The sequence below is a fragment of the Rhineura floridana genome, chromosome 1, assembly GCF_030035675.1.
Source record: "Rhineura floridana isolate rRhiFlo1 chromosome 1, rRhiFlo1.hap2, whole genome shotgun sequence".
Taxonomy (NCBI): domain Eukaryota; kingdom Metazoa; phylum Chordata; class Lepidosauria; order Squamata; family Rhineuridae; genus Rhineura; species Rhineura floridana.
Window position 1 is genome coordinate 294,174,535 of NC_084480.1, and position 8,520 is coordinate 294,183,054.

Sequence of the window (8,520 nt, forward strand, 5' to 3'; positions counted from 1 at the left end):
AGGTGTGAGATATGGGTAGAGAGGAGGCTGTTTATGCCCCAGGTAGGGATATGTGAGAAATTCGATTCCATTTGCATCTCACGTCAAATCAATCAAATCCCCACTTTCCAAAACAATATCAGAACCAATACTCAGCCATCTTCAAATTCACTCTTGTTCAAATTTTGCAATGTAGTTCACCAACCAACCAATGTTTACAAAAATGCATAAGCTGGGGGAAAGCATGCACAAAAAATGAATATATGAATAAAAATAACATATAAAACAGTGTTGTGTAATGAGAAATTGCTTGCAAAAAATAGGAACATTAGACAAAAGTGCCTACAAACATGCGCTTATTAGGAGAGATTAACACTAAAATGCTGGAGAATTTTCATGAGGATTTTTTTTGTAAAACCAAACAAGCTGCGAACTGCTGCAGAAATGTGAACTAAATTTAAGAGTGGAAAAATGAGAAAATGAGAAAACCAAAATTGGCAGGTCTTTCCATCCCTAGCCCCAAGTGAGAGATAGGGTAGAATGTTTGTGTTGTATTGTTTTGCTTTGCGTTCTCAGCTGGAGGATGGTCAGAAGTGAACCAAATTTCTCCCCCATCCCTATTCAGGAGTAAATTATCAGCAGTTGGTACAGAGCCTAGCAACAGAAGACATTGTGTGGTATTGGAAGGAAAACGTGTGGCAAAGTTGAGGAGGGCTGGATTTCAAATGTGACCTCTGCTTCCTCCACAATCATGTTATCTCTTCTTGGGGTGAGGCTGGCATCCATATGTGACAGATTGCTCTGTTCAGATTAAACGTCTCAACAGGGCATCTATGTGGCAGGCCGTGAGCCTGGCAGTTAAGCTGCCCCGTAACTCTCCCTGAAACAGATGCCACATGAAAAGAGAAAGAGTATTAGCCCCCCTCTTCCCCTATCAGCACACAGAAAATTTAGGGTTCTTTCAAACAGATAAGATCAGTTAACCAAGTTTCCTTTACTTAATACAACTTAATCAAACATTATACAAAGCTTGGAAAAGTTACTTTTTTTGAACTACAACTCTCATCAGCCCAATCCAGTGGCCATGCTGGCTGGGGCTGATGGCAGTTGTAGTTCAAAAAAGTAACTTTTCCAAGCTCTGACATTATAGAAGCGGAAATAAGTGTGGTTAAGATAATAACATACAATAGAGTACAAATCATAAGCATAGATATTATAGATTGATACAGAGCTGAGAATTACCCTTTAATTACCTGAGTCCTCAAGGCTATCTGGGCATGCAAGCAAGGTATGAGCCTTCTAAATTGCTGCTAAAATGCAGAAGTATTTATATTTATTTATTATTTGATTTATATCCTACCCTTCCTCCCAGAAAGAGTCCAGGGCTAAGTTTTCCTTTTAAGATCACAGAGTTATGAGATATCCCTAGCTTTATTGCTACTTATCACAATTGTCAGTGAAAAAATAACCTAAAATACAATAATATACATTCCATGGTATATCTGAGTATATCAACTAATTGGAGCCAATTAGGGATTTAAGATAGAAGTAATTAATGGCTTATTGTCACTTTGATTTTATTTCTTATTATACAGCTATGAGAGTGGCTGTATGCTATAGCCAACATGGATTTTTCCCATTCTGCAGTGTTAAATTGAAAATACCCCCATGCCATTCTGCTGCTTCCCAATAAGCTCATTTCAAAACAAAACCTCACAAAACTTATAGTCCTGAACTCAGAAACGCTTGCTTAATAACCCTCTACAAAAAATCCAGACCCCTGTTGGACTTTTTTTGTCAGTAGTCTCATAATTTGTTGAAATTAATTAAAAATCATCCATGTTCACACAGTACCTGTAATCCTATTACTGACCTTGCCCCAGACCTTCATCTTCTGGAGTTTAAAAGTAAAAAATAAATAAATGTCTGGCTGATTTTTAATTAAGTTAAGAAATTTAAAATTGAAGTCAATGATAAGCACGGGCATGCCTTAGTAAGAACCAACTGTCAGTGTTCTAAAAGCCAGACTCACAGCTGTTTGCCACAACCACACCAGACATTTATTTCACTTTAGATAGTCCTGGCTTCCTCCAAAGAATCCTGAGGAGTGTAGTTTGTGAACGGTGCTGAGAGTTGTTAGGAGACTCCTATTCCCCTGACACAGCTCCAGTGGCCAGAGTGGTTTAACAGTCAGCCTCTCTTCTAGGGATTGTAACTCTGTGAGGGGAATAGGGCATCTCCTAGCAACTCTCAGCACCCTTCAAAAACTAGACTTCCCAAGATTATTTGGGGAAAGCCATAACTGTCTAAAGTGATGTAAAGGTCTGTTGTGGATCTGACCAACGACAGCTTTGGTTTAAATTTGTGTGGGAGACTATATGCATCTGCTGTAGAATAAAGCCTGAAAAATAACGATACTGTTCACAATGAACTCAATCAGCATGCAAATGATCAAGCCTGTCCTCCTCCTCCCCTACCCCTGCCCTTTTGTCTCCTCCCTTCCCCTTCCCCTATAGTCAGTTTCACCTATGCTAAGCATGATTGCAGGGGAGTAAATCCCATTTAACTCAATAAGCATGAAAATAATCAATCTATTCTCAGCTAATTTACACAGGATCCCATTTCATACATCCCAGATTAAAAAGCAGAGAAATTCACTAATAAATACATTACCAAATTCTTCCAAGCTACACAAGAAGTGGACTGGACTGTGAATGACCAACCCAAATTATGTTTGCATTTTTTTACAAATTTGTAGGGCAGTACAATATCTCAGAGAGGAGGTCAGGTCTCTTGCTCCCCTGGTGCATTCACTATAACTGCCCAATTTTCCTGCTTTTTAAAGTTTGATAGAAATATATGTTGGCTATAGGTACATACTTAAACTGCAAGTTTTTTTTGCCTATTAGTGAATCATTGATAGTGGTCACTCCAAGTTTTTATGGCTTCAAGATAAGCATAAAGTTTATGGTTTTATAACTGAAGACATTAGGTCAGGGACAACAAATCTTGGGATGTGAATCTGTTTATTCTCAAATGTCATGAAGATGAGGTTATCACAAATAGACAAAGAGCTATCTATTCACTGTGTGTTAGTTTCAATTGGACTGTACTGGTTTAGGAAAATTATTAGTATGAATATTATCTCTGAATCCTCCATCTTCTCTGGGTTCAACTGGGTTAGAAGAGAGAATATTTGCCACACAAAGGTAAAATTGAACTTTCTGTTCAGGAGAACATCTCAACATATTTTAATGTGCTGTCAGTGGCTAAGGTTCAGAGAGGAGGAGCCTTTCTTAAGAATAAGCCCACATATGGGTTGCTGTTGCCCTCAGGTGCTGCTTGACGGCTTCCTGTAGGAATCCAGTTGGCCACTGTGAGAACAGGAAGCTTTGTCCTAATCCAGCAGGGCCTTTCTTGTGTTCTTGTGTTTTTTTATTATCACCATATTCATTCTGTGAATAAAGTGGCCATCTCAATTCCATTAATGTCTTAGCTCAAAGGATAGGACCATTGGCTTTTTATTCCTTTACTACTAGTCCAAGATTATCTCTAAGATTAGAGGTACACCAAAGGGGGGCGGGAGAGAAAAATCACTTGGAAAACAAATACAAGTGAAGAAAAGTACATATGCTGTCATAAGTGTATAAAGATGCTCCTTGTGACTTCTTATAGAAACATTATTTGTGGCAGGGGAAAAAAGTGCCTTATTAGCTATGTGTGGCTCTGAATAATAGACATGCCATTTACAAGGACAGCTCAAATTAAGAAGCAATCATCATTTTCATTGGGAATATCAGCAGTTCACAAATTGCCATAATTTATATTCCAGCTGAGTGTAATTCTCTTTAAGGATCTCCTCCTGGTATAACGATAAGCAAACTGTTCAAGGTCCAATCTGATGACTGATTCAAAATTCTGTTTTATTCCAGCATTTGGGATATTGAATTCCTTGTGCTTTGCCTGTTAAAATTGCCACATTAGGCGAGATGATCAAGTATTCAAAAAGTAATTTGAAAACTCCTCACTCACTCTTGTGAGAGACGCCTTGGCTACTTGAGAGCAAGAGCTTTCCTCCTTTCTCCTGCAATGAATTCAAATTAAGCACTTTGCTGCCTGAAGAGATAGAGTAGCTCATATTAAAAACAGGAGTGCTTTCCCCTTGTAGTTTAGCCAGGCGGTCTCATTACTGTGCTGATGCTGTTATTTTACTAGTTAAGACTTCCTTCCTCCAAACTCAGAAGCAGAGCTTCTATTGATTTCCATGACACTAAGACTAAGCCATTGGGATTATTTATCTATACGCTAATAGAGAATTTGTCGGGTTGATGTAATGTTAAGGCATTAAGTAAGATGGCACAGACTTGGTTTGAGGCTGAACTGTAAGGTTTGCGGAAGTATAACTCACATTGGATCACAGCATATCTGTCCACCAGTATTCTCTTCTGGGCAGATAAATATGTTAAGTTTATTGAAATGAATATGTGCAGATCATGAGCATGCTAACTTGAAGCAATCCTGGAGAGTTCCAGTATGGGCAGAGAATGAACCAACTCACAACCAAGATCCAGCAAGTAGCCCTTGTTGTGAGTCTCAAAAAGAAAGAAGATCTAGAAACAGCAGCTTAACAGTCAATGTTGAGAAAAGAAATCACATTAAGTTTTTGGGGTGTATTTTCTACCCCACTGAAATGTCCGATGTATGGTGGGCTGATATTTTGACCCCAGATGACATTTGTGTTTGTGGTGTCCGAAGAAGTGTGCTTGACAATACCCAAACACCCAGACCCAGAAAACACTTATTCAGAGGAGGTAGAACCTTGCTCTTTGTTGACCATTCCTGACCATTTTTCTATTTTTTAAAAAAGGAGGGGGTTACTACCCCAATCTGCTAACATTGGCTGGGTAGTAAATAATATTTCTGGTACATTTTGTGTCCCAGGTGGTTTTTTGTTTTCAGAAGAAAAATGGTGATGAAATGTGGAGACATTGTACTAGTGACAATTGCAACAATTTCAACAAGCCTTTTAAGTTGAGACCTATCCCAGTCTGCGTCTGTGTTGGAACTGCTTTTAATATATTTTTTATTTTAAACAATATTTTTAACCCTTTTTAAAAGATGTTTTTAAAGCTTTTTAAAAAAATGTTTTTAAAGTTTTGTTTTAATGTATTTTAAGGTCTGTTTTTATGATGTTTTGATGTGTTTTTAGCGCTTTTGTTTGCTGCCCTGGGCTCCTGCTGGGAGGAAGGGTGGGATATAAATCAATCAATCAATAAATTTGTGATAGTCATAGCAAGACTACCCTGTAGGACTACTTATGTGCAGATTGCACAGTTAAAACTGCACTGAGGTAAGTTTTTGCCCCACAAAATTAGGTGAATTATTGAGAAGGTTGAAACTTCAGGTTACTTAGCTGATCATCAGGACTCACTGAGCACCTGAAGCCTGTCCAAAGCATTTCGAGATTCAGCACAGCAAAAAGAAGCTTAAGAAACTGCCTAGCATTATATTTATTGTGTGGTTATATTTAATCCTATAGACCATGCCCACCAGCTTCAAAGCTACTGAAAGGTACAATGTAAAAGAAATCACCAGGATCTGGAGGTACATTCTTTTTCCATCTCTTCTTTCTCTCCTCCCCTATCCCATTAATATATTCTATAATTTCTCATGCACTTTACCTTGTAAGACCTAATAGAATCATATCAGGAAAAGCAGCTCACATGTAGAAGGACTACCTGGAATTTTACACACTCAAAATGCAATTACTTTTGGATCACACCTGTAAAACCAAGGCACAGTTCAATGAATGAAGAGCAGAGCAACTGTCGTGCTCAGCAGGGACATTTCTGTTCATGGAAATTATTCAGTTATATTGCATTTTCATGGTGCAAAGTGCTTTGCAGCTTTGCAGCATTGGCCTCCTACGCAGGAAGACCCAAATCAGTGGCATCACAAACATTTTCTTTTCAATTGTTTGAAAGGTATTTTATTTACCAGATTTCTAATCTGCTAAAAACCTTTGCAATGCAAAAATAAAAAGAGGGAGAACGGCAGATAAAGGAGAGGGAAAAGGACACAGAGATAGCATAGGAGAGATGAAAGACCGTCATCTTGGGTGAGATCCAATGCAGCATGAGTGGGTGCCTGCTTGTGCAATGGGGCTTCTCCACCTCCCCGTACTCTGCAGCCCCCTGTGAATCCCAAAATTCTGAAGGTTGCACAAGTGGATTTTCATGTGCAGTAAGCCGTCATCAATAAAATAAAAATGGATCTCATTTTACATATTGGAGTTAGGAACCTGAGCAGTTCAGTGTGAATTCAATGCCTCCATTGCTTGGTTGTGAGTTGGTTCATCCTCCACCCACTTCAGAACCCTGCAGGATTGCTTCAAGTTAGCATGCTCAGAATGTGTACATATTCATTTAGGTGGATTCAATGCATTCAATGTTTTTTTATATGATGACAGGCCAATATTATTATTATTGTTATTTACTTGTCACTTACTACAAAATTTTTATCTTAAAGCAACTTAAATTTTTTACAAGCACCTAATATAACATTTAAAATACGCCAGAAATTAAAAGGGGGGGGCATTAACTAAAGGTGCTCACCCAACAATAACATAGAGACGACAGATCATATCCCACCAAACTAAAAGATGAACACTAGTTAGGAGTAGAATGCCTGGGTGAATATAAAAGCCTTCATCTGGCGCCTAAAGATTGATAGTGATGGCTCCAGGTGGACCTCTCCGGAGAGAGCATTCTGCAGTTTAAAATATCCTTTGAGTAGCCAGTCTGTTCTGTGTTGCTTTTATATGCTTTGTTTTTATGTTGCTCTACACCACCCTTATGTTTTGAAAGATGACAGTAGTTTGTGAAGGGTGCTGCGAGTTTTTAGGAGGCCACTTTTCCTCTCATAGAGCTACATTTCCCAGAGGTCTATGGGAAGAGGGACTGGCTTTAAACAACACTGGCAACTGTTGCTCTGTGAGGAGAATAGGGGTCTGCTCTCAGCATCCTTCACAAACCACCCTTCCTAGCATAATGGAGTAAATGTATGGTATGAATGTGGCCCTAGTCAAATGTCCTCTTTTGACATAGAAGAAAGGCCTTGAGTTTTCAAGGATTAATCCCAGAGGTTTGTTGTTTAAACAGTAAAGCAATACATTGAACTTGCTTATACTAATATAACTTGTGTTATTTTGTTTCAGAAAGTAAAATTCTACACTCCAACCATACTAGGGTGATTCCATTATTGGAGATGAGCGCATTGTTCTTCCATCTGTATATATTGCATAGAATCTTTGTCAGATGACAAAAACAGGCAGTATTCATAGGATTTGATCTAATGCAGAAGAAAACATTACCAGGCAAGCAGACAGGCAGGCAGCCTCTCTCACACACTTTTTGGTAATCTCAAGCTATGAAATAAATTGATGAAGGCTGTGCTTTGAATAGCTTTGCACAGTGTTCTCCTCAGCCTTAAGACTGTTTCAAAGCTTGCAAGGAAGTAAGTTTCTTTGATCTTATCCTCCACCCTTCACCCAGAAGAATTACTTGCAGGTCCAGTGAGTCTTATAAGCCTAGGAAACTCTGAGTGACACATGCTGAGGCTGGAATGAGGCCAATTCTATATCCAGCCTTTTGCTCATGTAGTCACAGGTAGGACAGGAGCCTCCAGGGACCTTTTGAAAGGATCATCCTGGTTTCTTCTGCTTCAGCAATTCTTCGCCAGTCTTCAAGTCTTCCAGTCTTTCAACAGAGCAGTAGAGCATCTGCTTTACATGAATAAGAGTTTCGGCTATGGGGCGGTATACAAATGCAATAAATAAATAAATAAATAAATAAGGTCCCAAGTTAAATCCCCACGTCACCTCTCAGGACAGCTGATGCCAGTCAGTGTAGACAATTTTGAGCTAGATGGATCAGTGGTCTATCTTAGTATAAGACAATTCCTGTGTCCTGCTCTTACACTTCCACCCCCCTTTCCCGCATAGCTGTGAGTGCAGTTAGTGAGGCACTTTGCCAGCAGCCCTGAAGGCCTGACTGGCTTGCTGCCTCCTCTTTTCCTGGGCAGATGGGAAAGGTCCAACACTTATTCAGGAGTCCAGGTAATGGAAGGCCTTCAGTCCTAGGGTGGGAATGCCTGGATCCAATGGCTCCTCAGGGTTGCTGGTAGTGGGGAGATCTGCTGTGTGGGGCTCCTGTCCCCCCTACTTTTCCTCCAAGGAGAAACCAAGTTCTAGGTCTGATCAGAGATGAACCCTGATACTCCTCTTTCTCCCTGCAGCCATCTGTGGCTCCTGAAAAATCTCTCTGCAGGGCCCCTCCTGACCAATGTGGGCTGGGACACAGGAGGGGGAGCTCTGCTGGGGACACAGGAAATAGCCCAAAACTGGGCAGATCACTCCTCAAAAAATTGCAACAGGAAAGCAAATAGGTGCACAAAAATAATATGCTGAGCTACAAATCACAATAAAAAAATCAACACCAGTATTGGACAATTAGAAAAAAAAATCATAACAAACATTGCATC